General features: G+C 44.9%; 1 protein-coding gene across 1 annotated transcript in view; it reads right to left on the bottom strand.

The window, feature by feature from the left end:
- The window catches only part of HS3ST5 (heparan sulfate-glucosamine 3-sulfotransferase 5), a 256,972-nt gene that overhangs the window by 18,555 nt on the left and 211,802 nt on the right, over positions 1–26,615 (bottom strand). The gene's annotated exons all lie outside the window — the stretch shown is intronic.

Genomic DNA, 26,615 nt, shown 5'->3' with positions numbered 1-26,615 from the left:
ATTGATGCTACAGATGTTACTGATGTTACAGAACCAGACTAAGCTTACGGTGGGTGGGAAATGTGTCTGTTTATTGTTGTATTGTACTCTCCCAGGTGCTTAGTACAGTGCTCTGCACAAAACAAGACCTCAATAAATATGATTGAATGAGTGAATTAATGATGCTCTTTTTTGAGGAAGGAGCAACACAGTCAGCCCCAACACTTCCCGACATCCACTGTGGGTGTTTCTTGTTTCCGCAAAATCTCAGGATTTGAAGATCCAAGCACGCACCACCTTGTTCTCCGGTTCTATTGGTTGTTCCTGCTTCCTCCCCCACCCCTGAGGGGCTACTTTGTGTCCAGTTCTACCAGCTCCTGGAGGACTCTGAGGGCCCGACTAGTCATCTGCATTTCCCACATCTTGATCTTTGTCATTTTCTCTCAGGGAATGTCACGGTTGAAGTGGGCCACTGCCGCATTCCATCTGTGTCGGAAAATTGCCACTCATCCGGTGGGCTACCCCTCGAGAACAAGGCGTCTCTCTTCAGCTCTCAGCTAAGAACGTCGAGCGGCATTTAGATGACTCAAAGAGGTTGTCAGGCTTCTGCGTCTCATCCGTCTGCCTCTGAATTTACCCCCAACTGCTCCACCGGGTTATCAGCACGCAGGGTCACTGGAGCCCCTCACATGCAGGGATCTGCTTCTCTTACAAAGGGCAACAGCACCGTTCCTTGCCAGCCTGGCCAGGTGTAACTAATAATAATAACGTGGGCATTCGTTAAGCGCTTACTATGTGCCGAGCACTGTTCTAAGCGCTGGGGGAGATACAGGGTCATCAGGTTGTCCCACGTGGGGCTCACAATCTTCATCCCCATTTTACAGGTGAGGTAACTGAGGCACAGAGAAGTTAAGTGACTTGCCCACAGTCACACAGCTGACAAGTGGCAGAGCCTGCATTCAAACTCATGACCTCTGACTCCCAAGCCCATGCTTTTTCCACTGAGCCACGCTGCTCCTATCGAGTCCAGCACCGAAGAGAGACATTTTGATGGGGGAATTCTATCCACTATTTATGAATGCAGAACTCAGGGGCTGCCCCACACATCACCCTCTGCTGAGCCAGCCCAGCTGTCTACTCAGTCATAATAACAGTAATAATAATATTTGCTCAGTGCCGGCAGTGACCCCAGCATCCTCTGGGCAGGAGATCAAGTGGTACAGCTTGCTCTTGCCTAAGTAGATGAGGAGGAATGTCAAGGAGTTCTGATGAAAAGAGAATCTCGAGAATAATAATGGTAACTGTGGTATTTGTTAAGCACTTATTATGTGCCAGCCACTGTACTAAGCGCTGGGGTAGAAACAAGTGAATCAGGTGGTACACAGTTTACAGATGATGTGACTGAGGCACAGTCAAGAAGAGTGACTTGCCCAAGGTCACTCAGTACACAAGTGGCAGACCTGGGATTAGGACCCAAATTCACTGATTCCCGGGTGTCCCTCCCTCCCTCCCTCCCTCCCTCCCTCCCTCCCTTCCTTCCTTCCTTCCTTCCTTCCTTCCTTCCTTCCTTCCTTCCTTCCTTCCTTCCTTCCTTCCTTCCTTCCTTCCTTCCTTCCTTCCTTCCTTCCCTCTCTCCCTCCCTCTTTTTCTTTCTCTTCCTCTCTTCTTCTTTCTCTCTCCCTAACTCTTTTTCTTTTTCTCTCTCTCCCCCTCCCTCCTCCATCTTCCTTCCTTCCCCAGTTCCTTCTCCCTCTCCCTCCCTTCTTCCATCTCTTCCTCCCTTCCTCCCCCCTTCCTCCCTCTTTCTCTTTCTTTCCCTCTCTCTCTCCCTCTCTCTCTCCCTCTCTTTCTCTCTCCTCTCTCTTTTTCTCTTTCTTTCTCACTCTCTCCCTCCTCCATCTTCCTTCCCTCCCCAGTTCCTTCTCCTTCTCCCTCCCTTTCTTCTTCCATCCCTTCCTCTCTTCCTCCCCTTCTCTGGGGATATCTTTTGCTTCATTACCAAAATGACTACCTCCCCATTTCCTATTTCCTCCCAACAGCCTTAATCAGCAGGAGTTATTGGGTTGACTCTGTCAAGGAGCAGTGGAAAGAGCGATGCCAGCCAGGATTGGGGAAGAGCCAATAAAATTCAGTGACATTCATTCAATCGTATTTATTGAGTGCTTAGTGTGTGCAGAGCACTATACTAAAAGGCTTGTGACCCTCTTTTTGACCTTGCATCAATGGGAACATGCATGTACTCACACACCACTCTCACACACAGCTCCAACTCACCCAACACTCTCCCTGTCCCTCTCCTCCTCTATCCAACCTCAGGGTCTTACATCCAACCCAGGGAAGCCCTTGGGTCCCCCTGTTGTGTCCTGAAACAGTGCTACTTCTACTCAGCGTCCTCATCATCGATGTTATTTATTGAGCGCTTAACGTGTGCAGAACACTGTATTAAGCACTTGGGCAAATACTATAGTAATAATAGCAGTCTTCATTCCCATTTTACAGATGAGGTAACTGAGGCACAGAGAAGTTAAGTGACTTGCCCAAAGTCAAACAGCTGACGAGTGACAGAGGTGGGATTAGAACCCACAACCCACAACAGAGTTGGGAAACGCAGTCCCTGGTCCTAGCCTTGGTCCTTGGTCTGTGAGTTTCTCGTCGGGGACCGAAATGGGGTCAAGCTTGCGCTGCCTTGGCCACAGGCCTGTTCTCCATATGAGGAGTATGAGTGAGAGAGAAACACCTTGGTCTCTTTTTAGGCCTTGGAGGATCTGGGGAATTTCACCGGAGGTTTCTTGATTAGATTTTCCTGCCCACCTTGATCTGTCAGAATCTCAATCTGTACACCGCAAACTTCCCGGTGCAGAAGCTATTCCTTCAAATCCATCTCCCCAAAGAGACAGTAGCTTAAGATGGCTACTTTACAATTACAGAACTTCTTTTTCCCTCTTGTTGGGTTTTCTGTGTTCGTACAACCGGGTTGAGGCATGTAATTCCATAAATAATAAAAAAAACCCTAAAATCGATTCAATAAGTAAACAGGACTAAACTAATCAATAAGTTTCAGTTGATGCTGTTTACAGCACATTGGAAATCTATGCCTTCCGGACATTTTGCATTTGCATAACGCAATTTGATTATGGATGTTTAGCCTGGTTGATGCACTTTGACAATCAGGTATTAGAATGCCTCAGAACTACCTGGTGCAGCTTGTAAACGATCATCGGTTCAGCTGCCTGTCGGACGGATGGATTCCGACACAGCAAGCAAATGTCACAAAGAACTTTGTTTTTAGTAATTGATAGTTGCAGGATGAAGAAGAGACAAGACCTTTGGTATCCTTGGGAGCCAGAATGTGAACTCCAGCCTACAAACCCAGAACAGCGGCTATCTCGCGTGGAAACGATGACCTCCTCGAAGGGCAATCTGGCATGAGGGAGAGCAACAACATAGTCGATTGGCCAACGAACCCAGAAAAGACCTGAATTTGCCGTTGCCTGCTGAGACACAGAACTGAGGGTGTTTGGGTGACTAACTCTTCCAGGTCACCATGGGGTCCTGCGCTCTTCAAGGGACACTCTCTTTGATTTTTGGTAACAAAGATTACTGCCAAATTTGTTTAGACAAAGCAGGGTATTCCATTCCTTGGGAAAACAGCACAATCCCTCCAATTCAATGGATCTAATTTTAATGCCTCGACAAGCTCCAGGCCTCAGTGATAAAGAAAGCTGTAAATAACCCTGAAATGAGGTGTGGGAAGGTGGGGAGCTCATGTCCAGTTAGGATGAACAAGTCTATCAATCAATGCTATTTACTGATACTGCAACTGTGTACAGAGAACCATACTAAACGCTTGAGAGAGTACAACGCAACAGAGTTGGTAGACACATTCTCTGCCGACAAGGAGCTTACAGTCTAGAGGGAGAGAAATTCATATGAATTGATAAATTGCAGGTAGCTCCATAAGTGCTGTGGGGCTTAGGGTGGGGTGAATAAAGGAAGCAAATCCAAGTGCAAGGGAGACCCAGAAGGGAGTGGGAGAGTCAGGTTTTAACAGTACCTGTTCCAGAAGGCTTAACTTCATCTGAAAATCCCAAACTGGAAGAAAATTCAGAATTCTGATTCTGGGTGATGTGATTCATTGTTCTGCTTAGAATGGTCACCCTTTAGACCCTCTTCCATGAGGGTCCTGAAGAGTGACCCAGCAGTGATCCGCCACCCAAGACATCTCTGGAGTCTCCATTTACAGGTGGAAGATAATTTCCCTGATATCCCTACAGCTACTTTCCACCCCACTATGTCTTGGGCATCATCATCATCAATTAATCATATTTATTGAGGGCTTACTATGTGCAGAGCACTGTCTGAAGCGTTTAGGGGAGTAGGGGAAGCAGCATGGTGTAGTAATTAGAGCTTGGGCCTGGGAGTCAGAAGGTCATGGTTTCTAATCCTGCTTCTGCCACTTGTCTGTTGTGTGGCCTTGGGCAAGTGACTTCACTTCTCTGTGCCTCAGCTAACTCATGTCTCTATCTGTTGCCGATCTGTACATTCCAAGTGCTTAGTACAGTGCTCTGCACATAGTAAGAGCTCAATAAATATTATTGAATGAATGAATGAACTCATCTGTAAAATGGGGATTAAGTCTGTGAGCCCTATGCGAGCCAGGGATTGTGTCCAACCTGATTTGCTTGTATCCACTCCAGCACTTAGTACAGTGCCTGGCACACAATGAGCTTTAGAAAAAAGACAATTATTATTATCACATGAGATAACAGAATTAGCAGACACATTCCCTGCCGGTAACAGGTATCGTCATCATCATCAATATTTGTTCAGTGTCTACTGGGTGCCTAGTACTGTTGTGGATGCCCATACTTTACAGGGGTAGGGTAATGTAGTGAGTACCTAATGTGTGAAGAGCACTCTGAAGAGAGTCTGCTGAATCTTTGTTCTCAGAACTCTGACCTTTAAGTCAGTCTGAGAGGATGGAACAGGTTTCGGACATTTGGCCTTGGTGGGTCCGAGAGTGGGGCCGGAGAGAGGAAGAAGCATTTCTGATGACCTGTGTTACCTCACTCCTCCCCTGACCTCTCTCCCCCGAACCAACCCCCCACCCCTCTCAAGGCGGGGGCCGGATCAGTACTTGTAGAGGACATTTGGGGCTATCATTTTGCAGGTGAAATGTTTGTTTAATATCAATTTCTGGATTCTTATGGTTAAAATGATGTTTTGGATTATTTGTGGATCTGGTGATAGTAATAGCAACAGTGGTATTTATTAACACCCACTGGGTGCAATACACAATACAAAGCCTTGAGAAAGTGGAAGAAAAGCAATAGTCCCTGCCCCCAAGGAATTTACAATCTAATGCGGGAGAAAGGCATAAAAAATATTCACAGATAAGAGCAATCAGAATAAATAATTGGCTGTAAATACAACCCCCTCCAGACTGCAAGCTCACTGGGGACAGGGAACGTGTCTGTTAAATTTTGTATAGGATTCTCCCAAGTGCTTAGTGTAGTGCTTTGCTCATAGTAAGCACTCAATAAATACCATTGATTGAATTACCTTTGACTGTATTTACACACAAGAGCTGAAGAAGGGAATATATGAATACATAAGTGTTAGAGATGGATGTTATTGTTATTATCGTACTGGTTAAACATTTACTATGTACGAAGCACTGTACTCAGCATGGGGTAGATACAAGATAATCAGGTCACATATATTTCCTGTCCCACATGGGGCTCACAGCCTAAGTAGGAGGGAGTGAGATTTAATTCTCACTTTACAGAGGAGAAAACTGAGGTAACAGAGAGTTAAATGACTTGCTCCTGGTCACACAGCACGCAAACGGGGGAGCCAGAATTAGAATCAGGTCCTTCTGACTCCCAGGCCTGTACTCTATTCACTAGACCACGCTGCTGCCCATGCAGGGTGACCTTGAGCAAGTCACTTAACTTCTCTGTGCCTCAGTTCCCTCATCTGTAAAATGGGGATTGAGACTGTGAGCCCCAATGCAGGACAGGGACTTCGTCCAACCCGATTTGGTTGTATCCTCCCTAGTGCTTAGTTCAGTGCTTGGCACATAGTAAGCGCTTAACAAACACCCAACAATTACTATTATGTTGGGTTGATATGATCGGGGTGTTAGAACTTTATTGGGGATGTCTTGAAGAAGGTGGGATTTCAGATGGACTCTGAACACGGGGAGAATTGGCATCTGATTTGTAGGAGAAGAGAGTTGCAGGTGGAGTGTTGGGATGAGTTAGAGGATGGAGTTGGGAGAGTCGAGAGGATCCGCTGTCACCTCCTTTTCCTGACTAGATTGATAATGAGTGGCATTTAATGTCATCCTGTTCAAGTCCATCAGCTCGAGAGGAGAGTAATATTCATTCATTCAGTCATTCATTCAGTCAGTCAGTCATATTTATTGAGCGCTTACTATATGCAGAGCACTGTACTAAGCTCTTGGGAGAGCACAATACAATAGAATTAGCAGACACGTTCCCTGCCCACAATACGCTTGTAGTCTAAAGATGAGCTCGTGATCTAAGAGATCTCTTCCTTTCACTGTAGCAATCCATACAGGTTCACCCCAGGCTTTGTCATGGCCCCGGGGTGGTCTCCCCTCTCTATGGTTTACACCATCTATGGCTCACTGCTTCCTTCTCTGGGGTCTAGAAGGGGGAATTTGTTTACTAATAATAATAATAATAATGTTGGTATTTGTTAAGCGCTTACTATGTGCCGAGCACTGTTCTAAGCGCTGGGGTAGACACAGGGGAATCAGGATGTCCCACGTGGGGCTCACAGTCTTAATCCCCATTTTACAGATGAGGTAACTGAGGCACAGAGAAGTTAAGTGACTTGCCCACGGTCACACAGCTGACAAGTGGCAGAGCTGGGATACTGGGCAGCCACTTGGTCACGGCTAATCAGCCCATCCCCAAAGGGGTCACTGTGTCCCCGCATCTCTGAGAAGTAGCTCGGCCGGAAAGAGCACGGACTTGGGAGTCAGAGAGTGTGGATTCTAACCCCGGTTCCGCCACTTGTTAAGCTGCGTGATCCGGGGCAAGTCACTTCACTCCTCTCAAGCCGCAGTTACCTCACCTGTAAAATGGGGATGAAGACTGTGAGCTCCATATGGGACAACCTGATTACCTTGTATCTACCCCCGTGCTTAGAACAGTGCTTGGCAATAGTGAGCTTTTAAGAAATACTTTTTTGTTTCATCTGTTTGTTGTTTAAAGGTCCCACGTCCACATCCTCATGGTTAGCCTGCTCCGGCTGGCTGCCTTCGGGGCTGAAGTTGAAGCGTTTAGAGGGCCTAGGTGGCCCACAAGGGGGTGCCCTAATACTCCACAACTACAGAACTAAAGGCCCAAGACGAGCTCCTCAAACAGAGCTGCCTACACTGTAATTGAAAGCACGCTTTCTGGGCCCCTGAGCACTTGGGCTGCTGCATTTCCCTGGAAACTAGTAAAGTAATTCGTGTTTTTCTCACGCGAAATAGATATTACCATCACATGCGGAGAGTTCTAAAGCAAATCATTGAGTAATGAAAATGTAAATATCCCTCTGACAGACAGAATTCGGCATGCGATGCTTCACTGCACGCAATTTTCTTTGTTTAACAAAAATGAGAGGATTGTGCCGAATGAATTCCGTTTCCTGGATATTTATGGCTTGAATATAAAGTGAGGCCTCAAGAACATGCAGAAGAACAACACTTTCCCAAACACATTTTTTTTTCATTTATTATTTTTGCTTTTAGCTCATTTAGCCGAGAGATAATCCGAAGCTAGATTCAGGGCGATTTCTAGGGTTCCTCATTTGGTCTGCCAGTTGCGTTTTTGTTTGGAAATTAATGGAAGGCACTGGAATGAATTGCATTTATTTCCAGAAACGATCATTGCGGAGCCACTTTGGAAATCGTTCGGTCACATAAAGTCGTGTTTATACCAAAAGCACTGTCATAAGACAAGGACAACTCTGGATTCATATTTTGCATCTCTGATACAGCCCAGTGCAATTAGTGGCTAATTACAACCTTCCAAAAAATACACCCTACTTGTCACTACCTCACATTATATTTCCTGACATTTTATGTCCAGTTTGGCTGAACAAATATCAGAAGATACATATTGGATGAAAGTTTCAGGCTCGGAATTTTCAGGCTCACATTTCAGGCTCAGACTCACATTTTCAGCCTTCCTGGAAAAGATATATCCAGGAATTTTAGGAAATGAAAAATTTTGTCTACAACATTTTTTCCCCATTCTTCTTTCAGCAGCCAATCCTATACACTTGGGTGGCAGGTTTCCAATCAGAAGAAACCAGACAGCAGCTGCCCTCCCAGTTTTCCACCCCTGCTCCTGAGGAGAAGCGGGGCTGAAGTCCCAGATGACAGTGAATGGTGGTCACTGATATCACTCGCAGATCAATCAATCAATCAATGATATTTATTGATCATTCACTATATACAGTACTAAGTGCTCGGGGGTGGGGTGGGTGGGACGACAAAGCATTATTAAGACCCCACTTTGTCCAAGAGGCCTTCCCCTAGTAATCCCTCTTTTCCCCAGTTCGTTCTCCCTTCTGCCTCAGCTATACACCTGGACCTGTGACCTTCGAACCTTTGATGTTCACTCACCTCCAACCCCTAGACACTTCTGTACATATCTTTAAATGATATATTTAAAATTACTTATTTTTTCATACAAATGTCTGCCTTCCCCTCTAGACTGTAAACTCGTTATGGGCAGGGAGCATATCTGCTAATTCTGTTGTAATTGGACTCCCTCAAGCATTTAGTACAGTGCTCTGCACATAGTACGTGCTCAATAAATATCACTGGTTGACTGATTAATTGATTACAGTAATTTTTTTAAGCACTTACTATATGCCAAGCACTGTTCGGACCGCTGGGTAGATAGAAGGAAATCAGGTTGTCCCACGTAGGGCTCACAATCTTAATCCCCATTTTGCAGATGAGGTAACAGAGGCACAGAGAAGTTAAGTGACTTGCCTAAAGTCACACAGCTGATAAGTGCGTGGCTCAGTGGAAAGAGCATGGGCTTTGGAGTCAGAGGTCATGGGTTCGAATCCCCGCTCAGCCACTTGTCAGCTGTGTGACTTTGGGCAAGTCACTTAACTTCTCTGTGCCTCAATTACCTTATCTGTAAAATGGGGATTAAGACTGTGAGCCCCACGTGGGACAACCTGATTCCCCCTGTGTCTACCCCAGCGCTTAGAACAGTGCTCGGCACATTGCAAGCGCTTAACAAATACCAACATTATTATAAGTGGCAGAGCTGGGATTAGAACCCACGACCAATGACTCCCAAGCTCATGCTCTTTCCACAGAGCCACGCTGCTTCTCAATAATAATGATGGCATTTGTTAAGTGCTTACTATGTGCAAAGCACTGTTCTAAGCTCTGGGGAGGTTACAAGGTGATCAGGTTGTTCTACATGGGGCTCACAGTCTTAAACCCCATTTTACAGATGAGGTGACTGAGGCACAGAGAAGTTAAGTGACTTGCCCAAAGTCACACAGCTGACAAGCGGCAGAGCTGGGATTTGAACCCATGATCTCCTACTCCCCAGCCCGTGCTCTTTCCACTGAGCCACGCTGCTTCTACAGTACAACAGAATTAGCAGGCAAGTTCCCTGTCTGGTATGAGCTGACAGTCTAGAGGGGGATACAGGCATCAATATAAATAAGTAATTTATAATATATCATTTAAAAAGATGTAAAAATGATGTAATTCCCGATGCACTCGGAAGTAGCGTGGCTCAGTGGAAAGAGCACGGGCTTTGGAGTCAGGTCTCATGAGTTCGAATCCCAGCTCTGCCACTTGTCGGCTGTGTGACTGTGGGCAAGTCACTTAACTTCTCCGTGCCTCAGTTCCCTCATCTGTAAAATGGGGATTAAGACTGTGAGCCCCACGTGGGACAACCTGATTCCCCTATGTCTACCCCAGTGCTTAGAACAGTGCTCGGCACATAGTAAGCGCTTAACAAATACCAACATTATTATTATTATTAGCAGATGCATGTCATGAAAATAGTGCCCTGCTAAGTGATGGCATCACTCAGGATGACCTTTTGAGGAAGTCTGCAGAATCTAGATCAGTCATTGGTATTTATTGAGTGCTTACTGTGTGCAGAGCACCGTACTAAGCGCTTGGGAGAGTACAATACAACAGAGTTGATAGACACACTCCCTGCCCACAGTGAGTTTACAGTCCAGAGCGTGTTCCTAGGGAGGACCACGACCCCTTCCCTTGTTCCTGACTCATTGCTTTCTCCTCTCAGGTCCCTGTAAACAATGGCATAATAATAATAATAATTGTGGTATTTGTTAAGCATTTCCTATTGCTAAGCGCTGGAGTGGGTACAAGCAAATCGGGTTGGATTCAGTCCCTGTCCTTCATCAGACTCACAGGCATCCCTTTTGAGCTGTGGGACTTGTCCACAGAAACTGAGACGGAGGAAGGCTGGGCAACTGAAATGGAAACACCAGGTGTAAATTTATCCAGTGCCATAACCAATGTGGGACTAACCAGCTGAGAATCAGGCCGTCCAGTATGAAATTGGACAATGGTCATTCTATTCTCTATCCTCTCCCAACTTCCGTGGGAACACGATCAAGGCATCCCAAGGCTCCTCCGAGTTTCCAATGAGCCAGAGAGGAGGAGTTGCAGGGGTGGGGCCTGTCCCTCCTGCTCATGAAGCATCACAAACAGATATATGAGGGAACCATCCCACCCTTCCACCAACTGTCTTCACTGTCAGTCCAGGGCTGAATGGAACATGGGTTTGAGCTGCACCGAAGTGGCTTAGAATCAGACAGTGCTGGGTGGGAGCTGGAGTGCCTCGAGTGGCCATTATCAGATGAGGTTAATCTGGGAATGCTTCCTGGAGGAGGGGTGCTTTCAGTTAAATTTTGCAGGAGGAGTGGGATACGGTGGGGCAGATTAATGACAGTGAGTGAGTGAGCGACTGAGTGAGGAGAGTGAGTATCCTGGTGCTGTTGGGCAGAGTTCTGGGAATTCTGGGAGGGAGGAGTTGAGGGGCGGAGCTAGGTGGATGTGAGAAGACTCACTTGGAGATGGGTCAATGTGGTCCCAGAGAGGAAGCAAGAATCCCACTGTTGGCCTTTGGGGGAAGGCCTCCAGCTAACACATTCACATCCTCACCCTTCTGCCCAACTCCTTTGCCAACAGGCAGCTGGTGTAAATGGAATGGAACCAGCAAGACACCTTGCATCGACACCATGTACTTGGACTTTCACCTTTTATTCACCCTTCCGTCGGCTCCACAGCATTTATGCAAATATCCATAATTTATTAATATTTACATCTGCCTGGCCCTCTAGACAGTAAGTTTATCGCGGGCAGGGACCTTGTCTACCAACTAGAGAAGCAGCGTGGCTCAGTGGAAAGAGCACGGGCTCGGGAGTCAGAGGTCATGAATTCGAATCCCGGCTCTGCCACTTGTCAGCTGTGTGACTGTGGGCACGTCACTTAACTTCTCTGGGCCTCAGTTACCTCATCTGTAAAATGGGGATTAACTGTGAGCCTCACGTGGGACAACCTGATTACCCTGTGTCTACCCCAGCGCTTAGAACAGTGCTCTCCACATAGTAAGTGCTTAACAAATACCGATATTATTATTATTAGTAACTTGGTTATATTGTTCTCTCCCAACTGCTTAGTACAATACTCTGCACACAGTAAACCTCAGTAAATGCCAATGATGACGAGGAGGAGGAGGATGACTCCAGATGGTACTAGATAGCTCAGTGACACCAGATGGGATTAGATAGCTTGATAGATGAGCATTCCATACTGGTCAGTAGAAAGTTAGTCTGTCAGTCAATCGTATTTATTGAGTGCTTTTGTGCAGAGCACTGTACTAAATAATTGAGAGAGTACAATATAGCAATAAACAGACAAATCCCTCGCCCACAACGAGTTTACAGTATAGAGGGGGACAGACATTAGTATCAATAAATAACATTACAGATATGTACATAAGTGCTGTGGAGTTATGAGGGGAAATGAATAAAGGGAGCAAGACAGGGTGACACAGAAGGGAGTGGGAGAAGAGGAAAGGAGAGCTTAGACAGGGAAGACCTCTTGGAGGAGATGTGCCATCAATAAGGCTTTGAAGGAGGGGAGAGTAATTGTCTGTCAGATTTGAGGAGGGAGGGCATTCCAGGCCAGAGGCAGGATGTGGGCGATGGGTCGGCGGCGAGACAGACAAGAAGGTACAGTGAGAAAGTTAGCATTAGGGGAGCGAAGGATGTGGGCTGAGCTGTAATAGGAGAGTAATGAGGTTAGGAGTTAGGTGTAAAGAGGGGAGAGATTCAGGCTTGTTGGATGGTCCATCTCTAACCATAAAGAAGAATGTTCAGGAGCACCAGTCCAGGGGTGGATGGATTAGGGCCTCGATACAGGATCTCTTTGCGTATGGGCTGTGTCTAATACCATAGGTTGAGCTGCTAACCAGGATTCTTTAGTTAGTGAGGGTGTGTCAGGGTCTCCCTCACACTGCCCACAGAACTTCAGGAATGAAGATTCTTGATTCTTCCTGACATGCACCATTGTTTTTACTTTGGGAATTTGGTAATTTAACACAAGGAGCCAATGCGTGTGTCCCCAGAATGGAGGGGCGGATGAGGGACGGGGGCTCATACCTCCTGGGATTATTGAGCCTTCCCAAAGCAAATCACCATCACAGCTGTGTATTTTGATTTTCTCACTTCACTGTAGCCTTGACACTCTTTTCTCAGAGAAGAGATTGCCAGGCCTGAACTGACACCCACACAGACTCAGAGAAAGGGGAAATTTGATGTCCGGACCCGTATGGTCTTGTGGGAAGGGACCTCATTTCACTCCCTGACCGGAGTAGCACTGTGGCTAGCAGAATTTCCCCAGAGATGGCCTTGCTTAAGAAAAAAAAAATCAATATCGCCTCTTGACACATTTTCATTTACATCAGAGCGTGGCTCTCAGTCTGGGGACAAATCAATAGGCAGCTTTTAACATCGCTCACCTAATTCTGCTCCTGTGCTGCAGGTCCCAGAGTCTCAGCTATCCCAACATGCTCCTCCGCAGGTAAGTCTCACTGTTCCTCTTGTGACTAATCAGAAGAGCCTGATCTCTATCATTAATCAAACGACATTTTCTTCATCATCGCTTACAACCAATTGACTCTGTACTTAGTGGAAATGTTTGAAGCTGCCGACTTTATGTTCTAGGGAGTAAAATGCCAATAAGAAGACAAAAATAAGATTTACTCCCCAAACATATAACATGAACCCTTTCAAGCTGGCTCCATGCCAACCTTTCACGTGCCCGTTTGTCGTTCTCGTGGCATGTCCCAGGCAAACTTGTAGTGCTCGATCAACCAATCAATCAGTCACTGGTATTTATTACGGTGTGCAGAGCACTGCATAGAGTCCATTTTTAAAATAGTGCTTGTTAGGTGCTTACTATGTGTCGAGCACTGTTCTAAGCGCTGAGGTAGATATAAATCAATCAGGTCGGACACAGTCCCTTGTCTCAAAAATAATTTACAATCTAAGTAGAAGGGAGAACAGGGGAGAACAATAAAGTCGGTAGAGATGATCCCTGCCCTCTAGAAGCTTTCAATCTAGTCGGGGAGACAAACGTTAAATTAAATGGAACCCAAGGCCCAGGTGTCTGTCTTTGCAATCAGATAACTCCCCAAAGTGCCAATCAGGAATGTGCCCATGATTTTTCCACATTCCTCTCTGATCTAAAAACTGCATCCAAATGTTCTAATAATTGGCAAGGTGTCCTCTTCTAACGTATGACTTGTTCCAAAAAAAAAATAATAAATAGTATTTTCCCCTCTTTATTCACCTAGACTGAGGAGAGATTTGGCACCTTCACCTTCAGAAAATAGATTCTCAAATTCAAATAAGCTTTTCCACTCTCAAATACTGCCCCAGTTCTGTATTTCACTGGTGAGGAAATGTCTGTTTGTAAACATATGTCTAAACACACAATCACCTTTCAGCACGTACATCTTTTTAAATCTATGAACTTGTAATATATAGTACCAGAGTAATCAATCAGTGGTATTCACTGAGTGCTTACTGTGTGCAGAGCATGGAATTGAGCACTCGGGAGAGTACGATACAATCCCTGCCCACAAGGATCTTACAGACTAGAAGGGGAAACAGATGTTACACTGAATTAAAGATTGAAATGTACATAAATGCTGTGGGGGTGGGGTGAAAATCAAAGTGCTTAAGGGATACAGACCCAAGTGCATAAGTGACACAGAAGGGAGAGAAATAAGTGAGGGTTTATCCGGTCCCCCAAATTTCCCCAAGCTGCACAGGGCCCTCCTGTTGGTCTGTTGTTCTTAAATGCAGTGTCTGAAAATTATTGGAATTGTTTGATAAAGGTTTCTTTGCAGAATAGTGGTGAATAAAGGGAGGGAGGGGTGAATAAAGGGAGCAAGTCAGAGTGATGCAGAAGGGAGTGGGAGAAGGGGAAATGAGGGCTTAGTCAGGGAAGGCCTCTTGGAGGAGATGGGCCTTCAATAAGGCTTCAAAGATGGGGAGAGTGATCGTCTGACTGTTAGGAAGAGGGAAGGCGTTTCAGGTCAGAGGCAGAACGTGAATGAGAGGTTGGCGGCGAGATAGATGAGATCGAGGTACAGTGAGTAGGTTGGCATTAGAGGAGCGAAATGTGTGGGCTGGGTTGTAGTAAGAGAGCAGCAGGTGCAGTAGGAGGAGGCAATGTGAACTGAGTCCCAGCTGGCTCATAGCCCCCTTAACATGGAGCTCCAAAATCTGATGCCTTCACCACAGCTCCGGGACCCCAAGTGCCAAGGAGGGTCACTTTTACAACTTGGAGAATCCGGGGAGGCTGTGGGGGATGGTTTGTAACTAAACACTGCTTTCTTGGAGGAGAGGGAGCATCTGAGGGTTCTCATCTCCCAAGTTAGAGAAACAGCATGGCCTAATGGAAAAGGCACGGGCCTGGAAGTCAGAGGATCTGGATTCTAATCCCCCTTTCCATCATTTGTCTCTGTGTGACCTTGGGCAAGTCACTTCACTTCTCAGTTCTCCCTCCTTCTAAGACTGTGGGTCCTGATTATTTTGTATCTATCCTAGTGCTTAGTAAAGCGCTTGGCATGTAATAATAATAATAATTATGGCTTTTGTTAAGCGCTTACTATATGCCAAGCACTGTTTGTTCTAAGCCCTGGGATAGATACAAGGTTATCAGGTTGTCTCAAGTGCTTAATGAATACCACAATTATTATTTTCTCTTCTATTACCCGTCTGGTTTGTTGACTTTGTTTCTTGTTCTCTCTTCCCGCTTAACAAATACCACGGTTATTATTATTATCTCTTCTATTACCTGTCTGATTTGTTGACTTTGTTTCTTGTTCTTTACAGTCATGGTTACCACTGTCCTTATCTCTCTTCCCCACCCAGATTGTGAGCCCCATATAGGACGTGGACTGTGTCCGATCAGCCATGTTTGCATTTACCCTACTATTTAGCACAGTGCTTAGCACCTAGCACCCTCTTACTATAGATACCATTAACTATTGCAGGTCTTCTAACTGCTATTAAGGCCTCTAAAACAGTGGAATGGTCCATATTACAGCTCCTGTGTCCATGGCTAGAGACCAATCATTCACCTGTGGTTTAGTGGAAAGATAACAGGCCTAGGAGTAAGAGGAACTGGGTTCTAATCCCCATTCCCGCCACTTGTCTGCTGTGTGACCTTGGTCAAGTCACTTCACTTCTCGGTGGCTTGGTTCCCTCATCTGCAAAATGGAGATTAACACTGTGAGCCCCAGGTGGGACATGGACTGTGTCCAACCTGATTAGTTTGTATCCACCCTGGCATTTAGTGTGGTGCTTGGCACAGGGTAGGTGCTTAACAAAGACCATTTTTTAAACAAATCAATCATTAATGGTATTTATTGAGTGCTTACTATAAGTTCAATGACTAGACTGTAAATTCACTGTGGGCAGGGAACAAGCCTTCGTACTCTCTTGTAGTGTATTGTCCCAAGTGCTGGGTACAGCGCTCTGCACACAGTGAGAGCTCAGACAATTGAACGACTGATCGACTGTGTGCAGAGCACTGTACTAAGCACTTGGAGGAGTATACTACAACAGAATTGGTTGACACGACCAACCCCTGTCCGCAAGGACCACCGGGAGCATCGCTTCTGTCTAGCGCATGGCTGACCAACATTGGCCGATTCCCGATCATTGTTCCACTAGAATCTAAGCTCTTTGTGGGCAGGGAATGTGTCAGTTTATTGTTGTATTGCACTCTCCCAAGCGCTTAGTACAGTGCTCTGCACACTGCAAACGTTCAATAAATTCGATTGACTGAATGAATGAATGCCAGCTCTCTCCCACGACTCAACTTTGATTAGAGGCCCCCGGCTACACTGTTGCTCTGCCCCCTCCCTCACCCCCTACCTCTCTCCCCCTCCCCATGACTCAGAATGAACAGGCTCTCCTGGTTATCTTTTCTGGCCACGCGGGCATGAAGGACAGGAAAGAAATAATGATATTTGAATATTGCGGCATGAAAGTTATGCCCTGCCAATTCTGAAAGATCAAAATGGATTCAATCCTTTCCGGGCATGATCCGCTAGGACATTTGAAAGAACGCTGGGCACAGAGATGACCTTTAGGTGTGTTGCAAAATAAAACATGTAGCAATTTAAAGATTGCATTCAAACCGTAGCTCTGCTCTTTAAATAAAACAGCGTGCAAAGTTTTCTTTAAACATCTTGCAGAACGGTATAGGGAGCATTGGAACATTTAGAGCTGAAATAAAAATAAAATAACATTTTTAAAGTCACTCACTCCTCCTCCCTCCTCTTCCCCCTCCCCGTTTAGGGTTTCTCTCCTATCAGTCAATCAATCAGTTTATTGGGTACCTACTGAGAGTTTACCACCCTTTGGGGTCGCTTTTGGGATCAGAACACTGTATAGCATTCTTCCTGTATAAGGGTAACATGTTGCTTGAAACCTACTGGGTGCAGAGTACTGTTCTGAGTACTGGAGAGCATGCAATTAAAGTAGAACACCAGGCTTTGGTTGTCACGGAACTTATTATTATTATTCTTATTATCTATTGGTAATAGCACTTATAATTGTTCTTAGTAGCACACAGTGTATATCAAATTCCATTGCTATTATAATTATTAATCATTAACATCTCATGACATAATCATTAATAATCATATAATATTAATAATTAACAGACACAACAATTTAATTGCAAAATTAATATTTCAATCATTAATGATGATAATATCAATGGCATTTGATAAGCGCTATGTGCCAGGCACTGTTCTAAGATAATCAGGTTGGACACAGTCCCTGTCCCACATAGGGCTCACAGTCTTAATCCCCATTTTACAAATGAGGGAACTGAGGCACAGAGAAGTGAAGTGACTCGACCAAGATCACACAGCAGACAAGTGGTGGAGCAGGGATTAGAACTCAGGTCCTTCTGATTCCCAGGCCCATGCTCTGTCCACTTGGCCATGGCCATTCTGCTTCTACAAGTCACAGTGTATTGAAGAGATAGACAAAGGCTGAAAATATCTAGAATGTGGACAAGAAGAAAAACAGATACAACCAGAAACAGTCAAAGTAAAAATGAATAATCAATTGGAAAAAATGAACTGATGTGAAAACACATGCTAAATCAATCAATGGTATTTATTGAGCACTTACTGTATGTAGAGCACTGTACTGATTAATGCTAAGGGATTAACGTCGCTGATGAGACGACACGACCATGGACAGGCATGCCGGCTGCTTTACTGCATTTCTAGCTGTTGCATAAATACAAACATGGTTTTGCATTTTTACTGTTGCTAAGAGAAATCAGTTTGGGGAAAACTCCATTATCTGGGGAACCAGATGTCTCCAGAAGCGTAGAGCTAGACAGTAAACAGATGCAACATGAAGTCTTTGGTATGTAAAAATGGATCTCATATTTCTGTTACTTTTTCTGGGCTGGAAGACACAGTATTGAGCAGGCAGGCAAAGCGAATGATGCCCCAGACTCTAAGGGCCGGAAAGATTAAAACCAACCATGAGAAAAATAATGTCTTCTTTTAAATGTCTTCTTTTAAACACTTGCTGACTCCACCATTTGGAGCAGAGGGAATTTAGACCACCCCTCTTTCCTGGAAATACCACCAAACCTTGGTTTCACACTGACACCACCCTCTCCTCATTCTTCTACATCTCTGACCACTTTCTTTGGGGCTTTCTCGAGAGCTCTTCTTCTGCCTCTCACCCCCTAACTATGGATGTCCCTCAGAGGTTGGTTCTGGGTCCTCTCCTAGTCTCCATCTACACACAGTCCCTTGGAGAACTCATTAGCTCCCAAGGCCTCAACTACTGTCTCTTCGCACATGACTTTTAAATTTACCTCTACTGTCCTCCTTCTCTCCAATCTCACATTCCTCCTGCCCTCAGGTTTATATTCTGTCATCACCTCAAACTCAACACGTCCCAAACGGAACTCCTCATCTTCTCTCCCAAACTCTCTCTTACTCCAATTTTCCCACCACTGTAGACATCACCCCTGTCCTTCCTGCCTCACAGGCCACAACATTAGCATTATCCTTGACTCACCTCTCACCTTCAACTTTCATATTTATTCAATCAGTCACTAAATCTTGTTGAGTCCATCTCCACTCCATCTATAGAATTTGCTACTTAATTTCCATCCAAACTGCTACCATACCGGTTCAAGCATTTGTCAAATCCCACCTCAACTACTGCATTAGTCTCCTCACTGACCTCCCTGTCTCCTGCCTCTCCCCTGACCAGTCCGGACTTCACTATGCTCCCTGAATCTTTTTTCTTTTTAATATTTTAAGCATGTCTTCCCATTCCTTAGGCACCTCCACTGTTTGCCCATACATTTTTGCACTACGCAGAAACTCCTCCCCATGGTATTCAAGACCCTCAATCAGCTCTCTCTCACCTCAGCGTAGCCCTCATACTTCACTCCTCTAATACCATCCTACTCACTGTCTTTTGCTTTCGTGTCTCTCACCCCTGACACCTTGCTCACGTCCTCTCTCCTGTCTATAACTCCTCCCGCCATCATTTCTGACAGACAGCCATCTGTCAAAACCATCTTCAAAACCCTACTGAAATCCCATCTCCTCCAAAAAGCCTTCTCAGACTAATCTCTCACTCTCCAACCCCATTTTCCCTCTCTGCTGCTTCTTTCATGCACTTAGTTCCACCTCCCAAAACGCTTAAGTACTCTCCCCAATCCCCAGACACAAAACACCTTTTACTCTACAATTACTCTACTTGTAGTTTATTTTAATGTCTGTTTCCCCAGTTAGACTGTAAGCTCCTTGACTCTATTGTATTCTCCCAAGTGCTTAGTACAAGTGCTCTCCACTAGAAGCAGCCTGGCCTAGAGGATACAGCATGGCCTGGGAGTGAGAAGGAGCTGGGTTATAATCCCCTCTCCACCACATCTTCTGTGTGACCTTGGGCAGCTAACTTCACTTCTATGTACCTCACTTACCTCATCTGTAAAATGGGGATTAAGACTGTGAGCCCCATGTGGGACAGGGACTGTATTCAACCTGATTAGCTTGCATCTACCCCAGCGATTAGAACAGTGCTTGACACAAAGCACTTAAAAAATAAGGGTAGAGATATTTGTCTAGCTTCTCATGGTTCATTGGGGTTTTTGCATTCAATTTTAGGGGTTACATCTCATGGTGTGACCTTGGGGAAGTCACTTCACTTCTCTGTGCCTCAGTTCCCTCATTTGAAAAATGGGAACTGAGACTGTGAGCTCCACGTGGGACAGGGATTAATAATAAGGCTTTATGTGGTTTTAAATTCAACCTCCTCTCCCTGTGAGGGGGATTACAGCTGAATCCTTCCATCCCTCCTTCATCTTTATCGCCTATATTTATTCTGTTCTAGATACGGTCTTTCACCACTTAGCACTGAGAAATACAGAGTGCCTAAACTAGATCAGTCAGTATTTATTGAGTACTTACTACATGCAGAGCACTGTAATGATAATAATAATCGTATTTGTTAAGCACTTACTATGTGCCAAGCACTGTTCTAACTGCTGGGGTAGATACAAGGGAATCAGGTCGTCCCACATGGGGCGCATGGTCTTAATCCCCATTTTACAGATGGGGAACTGAGGCACAGAGAAGTTAAGTGACTTGTACTAAGTCACACGGCTGACAAGTGGCGGAGCCGGGATTAGAACCTACGATCTCTGAATCCCAAGCTTGTCCTCTTTCCACTAGGCCACCCTGCTTCTCACTATACTAAACACTTGCGAGAGTACAATACAACAGAATTGGTGGACACATTCCCTGCCCACAACGAGCTTACAGTCTAGAAGGGGTGACACCAAATTGCTGATGTGTATGAAGACATAGAACGCAGGGGGGGCACCTAGCTGTACACTTCAGAAATGGAGGGAGAGCACCATTTTGTTTTGTCCAGGGTAAGGGAGAAAGAAGCATAAACTCACCGGTAATATGAGTCGGATGATTAATGCAGGTTATCTTTACCATTTTCCATTGTAAGCCTCTGGGATGGAAGGTGACAAATAACATATAGGGTTCAGGAGAGTTCTCTGCTGAAGGAGGAGAATTTGAGTGTCTCTGGGACCTGGCCCAAAGACTATTTCTAGTAGTTTGTCATTTGGAACAGGGAAGGTTAGGAAGGTTATGTTGATATACGATCTTTCATGCTCTGAACTTTTATCACCACCAGTGAGCTGGCCCCGTGACTTTCATTAACGGTAAGCAGCTCCCGCTTGAGACTAAAGAGGGAAATTATCACCTAGCATCTTCCGACCCGAAGCATAAAGAACGGCTGGATTTTAGAGTGGCTTGAATATTAAATCAGATTCTTCCATTGTTCATTGGAAATAATGCCAACCCAAATTTACCAGTCTAAAGGGAATCCAGCGTAAAGGGATTAGAGCACTCAGTAACAGACAAGGTCGTATGAGCGGATGAGCTAATGAGAAAGGATTTGACAGTTTGCATATTGGGCCGGTGGTGTGTTCTGGAACGTCCACTTTGTGAATACTAAGAACCAAATTTTGGACTTCCAAAGTTATCCGAAAAGGAAAGTATCCTGAAGAGGAGAAACTAGACTCCTACCTCACCTCATTGCTTTCAACTAAAGAAATCCATGAATAATCAAGACGCTCTTATTGCTCTGAAAATAAGAATCTCTTATAGAGAAGGGGTAATCAGTCTTGTTGTAACTCCAAAGAAACACCTCATTAAAGCAGAGTAAATGGATCGTGCAGAAGCACTTTGGGTGGGAAGAAGAGGGAGGAGAGGGAAGAGAGGAGGCTTGGATGATGGGACCCTGAATAATCGAGAATTGGTCTGCTTGGAATTCTCCCTGTCCAACTTTTCCTTCCTTTAAAACTGTCATTAATGTCACCCTGGTTCATCTCCCCGTGGTCATTCCGAGGTTCCTTGGCCTCAACGTCATCTATTCTTGGGTAGGGGCGATCAGACCATATTAAAATTTAGTTGTCATGAACAATGTTGTTCCATTCAATAGTATTTATTGAGCGCTTACTATGTGCAGAGCACTGTACTAAGCACTTGGAATGTACAAATTGGCTGGCATAACCTTACTCCTGCAGATCTTCAGACCCTGATCCCTTGGCATTTTGGGTCAGTTCCATGGTCTATCCCCAACAGGAGCCAACAGGATGCTCAGAAGAGCCAAGCGCCGGGTGCCCCCCGGACCCTCATCCTCATGGTTACAGATGAGCCATTCAACATCCCTAATTCTCTCCTCTTCATCCCTAACATTCTCACCAGTGATTCAGCATGGATGAGCTTAGAGTCCTCTAGACAGTAAGCTCGTGGTGGGCAGGGTACATGTCTGTTTATTGTTGTATTGTACTCTCCCAAGTGTTTAGTACAGTGCTCTGCACACAATAAGCGCTCAATAAATACGACTGACTGACTGACTATTTGTCCAATCCACCTAGAAGGCACTGGTGTTCTCTGTCCCCAAAGCTTCCGGTTATTTCCAGAGTATGGACAGCCTCTCCATCAGACACACCTGTCCCAACGTGGAACAGGCACTAGTGCTGTAAATTCTCAGGAAGGAGAGTGACAATGACCATGGACCATCCTGTCCAAGCAGACCCTCTAGGCCAGTTTTCCAAATGAAGAAGTTCTGTCAGACCTCAGGGGTCTCAGCTGATGAGCAGAGTTGAGTAGATGGCCAGGGACACGTGGGCCTAGGACTCCCACCCCCTGACCTTCAAAGCCTGGTGGTGCCTCCAGGAGCCATTTCTTGTTATGGATAGGGGAACTTGTCTACCAGCCCTGCTCTACTGTACTCTCCCAAGTGCTCAGTCCAGTGCTCTGCACACCGTAAGCACTGAATAAATACCACTGATCGATCGATTAAATAGTATTTATTGAGAGCTTACTGTGTGCAGAGCACTGAACTAAACACTTGGGAGAGTACAATATAGCAGATTTGTAGATGTGTTCTCTGCTCACAGGGTGCTTACAGTCCAGAGGGGGAGACAGACATTAAAATAGATTACGGATATGTACATAAGGGGTGTGCGGCGGAGGGTGGGTTGAATAAAGGGGACAAGTCCAAGTCCAAGTACAAATCCATCATCTACGATGTCTGCTCTAGCTGGCAAAATAGGAACTCTCTGCTAAAGAATCCCTAAATCTGTCAGTTAGGAGATATTTGTCTAGCTTCTCATGGTTCATTGGGGTTTTTGCATTCAATTTTAGGGGTTACATCTCATGGTGTGACCTTGGGGAAGTCACTTCACTTCTCTGTGCCTCAGTTCCCTCATTTGAAAAATGGGAACTGAGACTGTGAGCTCCACATGGGACAGGGATTGAGCTCAACACAATTTGCTTGTATTTATTCTAGCGTTTAGTACAGTGCCTGTCACATAGTAAGCGCTTAACAAATACCGCAATTATCAGTATTATTATTATGGTTCCATTTCTCAGTAAACGGAGGGCCTTCTTTAAACTATGAATGGGGGAGTTGCTTTAATAATAATAATGATAATAGTGATGATGATAATCATAACAGTAATAATCATGATAATGATTGGGGAATTTGGTAAGTGTTTACTATGTCAAACACCGTACTAAACAATGGGGTAGAGTACAGTGAGATCAGACACGGTCTATATTGCCCATGTGGCTCACAGTCTTAGGGAAATAATCAATCAGTCAAGCAAGGAATGGTATTTATTGAGTGCTTACTGTGTACTAAACACTTGGGAGTGAATAATATAATAGAGTTGGCAGATACGTACCCTGCCCACAAAGAGCTTACGGTCTAGAGGGTGAGACAGACATTAATAAAAATAAATGGTTTATAATATATAATTTAAAGAGGTGTATATAAATTCTGTGGGCTTAAGGGTGGGATAAATATCAAATGGCCAAAGGTCACAGGTCCAAGTGCATAGACGACGTAGAGGGGAGAAGGGGTCAGGGAAAAGAGGCCTTAATGAGGGAAGGCCTTTTAGAGGAGATGTGACCTTAATAATGCTTTGAAGGTAGGGAAGAAGTGTGGTCTAGCACATACTGGAGGGGGAAGGAGTTCCAGGCTAGAGGGAAGATGAGGGAGAGGGATGAGATAGATAAGATGGGAGCACAGTGAGTAAGCTGGCGAGTGAAGTGTGTGGGCTGGACTGTAATAGAGATCAGTGAGGGAAGGAAGGAGGGGACAAGCTAAGTGCTTTAAAGCCAGTGGTAAGGAGTTTCTGTGGATGGGCAACCCCTGGAGGTTTTTGAGGAGTGGGGAAACATAGACTCAATATTTCTGTAGAAAAATGATACGGACAGCAGAGTGAAGTATGGACTGGAATGAAGAGAGACAGGAGGCAGGGACATCAGCGAGGAAGCAGATAAAGTAGTCAAGGTGGGAGAGGATAAGTACTTGGAGGAGCATGGTAGCAGTTTGGATGGAAAGGAAAGGGAGGATTTTAGCAATGTTGTGAAGATAGAACCGACAGGATATGGTGACAGATTGAATATGTGGGTGGAATGAGAGAGAGGACTTGAGGACACGCCAAGGTTATGGACTTGTATGATAGGGAGGAGTGTGCTTTTTCTAAGAATGATGGGAAAGATGGGGAGTGAACAGGGATTAGGACTGAAGATAAGGAGTTCAGTTTTGGACATTTGGAATAATCCCTTATTCTATTTAGTGCTTTTATTGCCAAAGCACTTTGACATTAATCTAGCTGACTATTATTCTCACAACACTGCTATGAGATAGGGGAGAGGGACAACAACACTATCTCCATTTTACAGATGGAGAAACTGAGGCAGAGAGAGGCTAATTGACTTGCCCATGGTCACCCTGCAGGCAAGTGACGGCACCAGGTCTAGAAACAGAGTCCTCCAACTCTTAGACCTGTTTTCTTTCCCTCACAGTGCACTGCTTTACATCTCCTACCAAACTGCTTTTTAAAAATATGAGTTAAACTTGAAAGAACTCAAAATTTAATTGAAAAAGATTGTAAGTTTTTCTTAAGATTTTTTTCCTGCCCAAATACACTGAAGTCCAGCCTAATTCTGCCATAGTCAACTTTGGTTGATTCAATCATATTTGTCGAGAGCTTACTGTGGGCAGAGTACTGCGTTAGGTGCTTGGGAGAGTACAGTTTAAAAATGAACAGACACATTTCCTGCCACAACGTGATTTAGAGCATTTACGTATTGAATGATGTGCTTCTCCACTGGAAATAAGAGAATCAACACATATTTTAGAAGTAGTATCTGGAGAGTTTAACTAATTTTAAATGTCCTAATTTCTGATGGAATTCCCTTTCCCTTCCTCTTTAATGCCTCCTCTGCCATTCCGTGGGTAAGCAACCTCCTTGACTGGTTTTTGCTCACCTCTGGTGTGAATGCCAGATTTTGCTCTCAAATCAAAGTCTAGATTTGGCTTATTGTGGGATTGGCATTGGGGTGCAATCCTCTGGATTAACAAGGAGCCAGTAATAATAATAATGCTGGTATTTGTTAAACGCTTACTATGTGCCAAGCACTCTTCTAAGTGCAGAGGAGGCACTCTCAATTCATTTTTTTTCTTGCCAGGTCAACTGATTCATCACTCAATGACATCTCTTAAATAGCCACTGGGAACAAATCACTGTATTAAGTGCTCCAGGAAGATACGTGCTCCCTATCATCGGCTTTAAAGCACTCAATCTCCTAGTCCCCTCCTACGTTACCTCGCTACTCTCCTATTACAACCCAGCCTGCACCCTTCATTCCTTTAATGCTAAGCTCACTTTACTTCCATCTTGTCTATCTCAACACTGACCTCTCACCCATGTCTGCCTCTGGCCTGGAATGCCCTCCCTTCTCACAATAATAATAATAAGCATTATGGTATTTGTTAAGTGCTTACTAGGTGCCAGGCACTATACTTAAAACTGGAGTGGACACAAGTAAATCCAGTTGGACACAGTCTCTATCCCACTTGGAGCTCGCAGTCTCAATCCCCATTTTACAGATGAGGTAACTGAGGCACAGAGAAATGAAGTGACTTGCCCAACGTCACACAACATACAGTGGTGGAGCTGGGATTAGAACCCATGACCTTCTAACTCCCAGGCCTCTACTCTATCCACTATTCCATTCTGCATCTCTATCCAACTAACATTGACTCTCCCTGCCTTCAAAGCCGTATTGAAGGCACACTTCCTCCAAGAGGCCTTCCCTGACAAAGTCTTCCTTTCCTCTTCTCCCACTCTCTTCGGTGTCATACTGACTTGTTCCCTTTATTCATCCCCTCTCCCAGCTCCACTGCATTTATGTACATATCTACAATTTCTTTATATTAATGTCTGTCTCCCCCTCTAGGCTGTAAGCTTGCTATGGGCAGTATGGACTGTTTATTGTTGCTTTGTAGTGTCTCAAGTGCTTATTCAGTGCTTTGCACACAGTAAGCTCTCAATAAATACGATTGAATGAGTGAATGAATGAATGAATACCATATTACAATACAATAGACACATTCCCTTCCCACAAGGAGGGGGGATTATTCAAGGGAGAAAGTTAGGGTGATGCAGAAGGGAGTGGGAGAAGAGGAAAGGAGGGCTTAGTCAGGGAAGGCCTCTTGGAGGAGGTATGCCTTCAATAAGACTTTGAAGGATGGGAGAGTAAATGCGGATAAGAGGAAGGGTATTCACATGGGTGAGAGGTTGGCAGCGAGGTAAGATCGAGGTACAGTGAATAGGTTGGCATCAGAGGAGGGAAGTGTGACGGCTGGGTTGTAGTTGGAAAGTAGCGAGGTTAGGTAGAAGGGTCCAAGGTGATGGACTGTTTTAAAACCAGTGGTAAGGAATTTCTGTTTGATGAGGTGGTACATAAGGTTTCCTCAAGAACACTTGCAGTGCAGATGTTGAATTGTAAAAGTAACAAAAAAAACCCTTTGTGAAATCTAAACCCCACTTTACATAAGCTTTTAAAAAAATTATCCATCCCCAAGTCATGTCTTGGGTTCCTGCATGGCTGCCACTTTACTAGGAAGCAAAAATATAATAATCA

Source organism: Ornithorhynchus anatinus, chromosome 2, assembly GCF_004115215.2.
Source record: "Ornithorhynchus anatinus isolate Pmale09 chromosome 2, mOrnAna1.pri.v4, whole genome shotgun sequence".
NCBI lineage: Eukaryota > Metazoa > Chordata > Mammalia > Monotremata > Ornithorhynchidae > Ornithorhynchus > Ornithorhynchus anatinus.
This window is presented reverse-complemented; position numbering and strand designations above follow the sequence as displayed.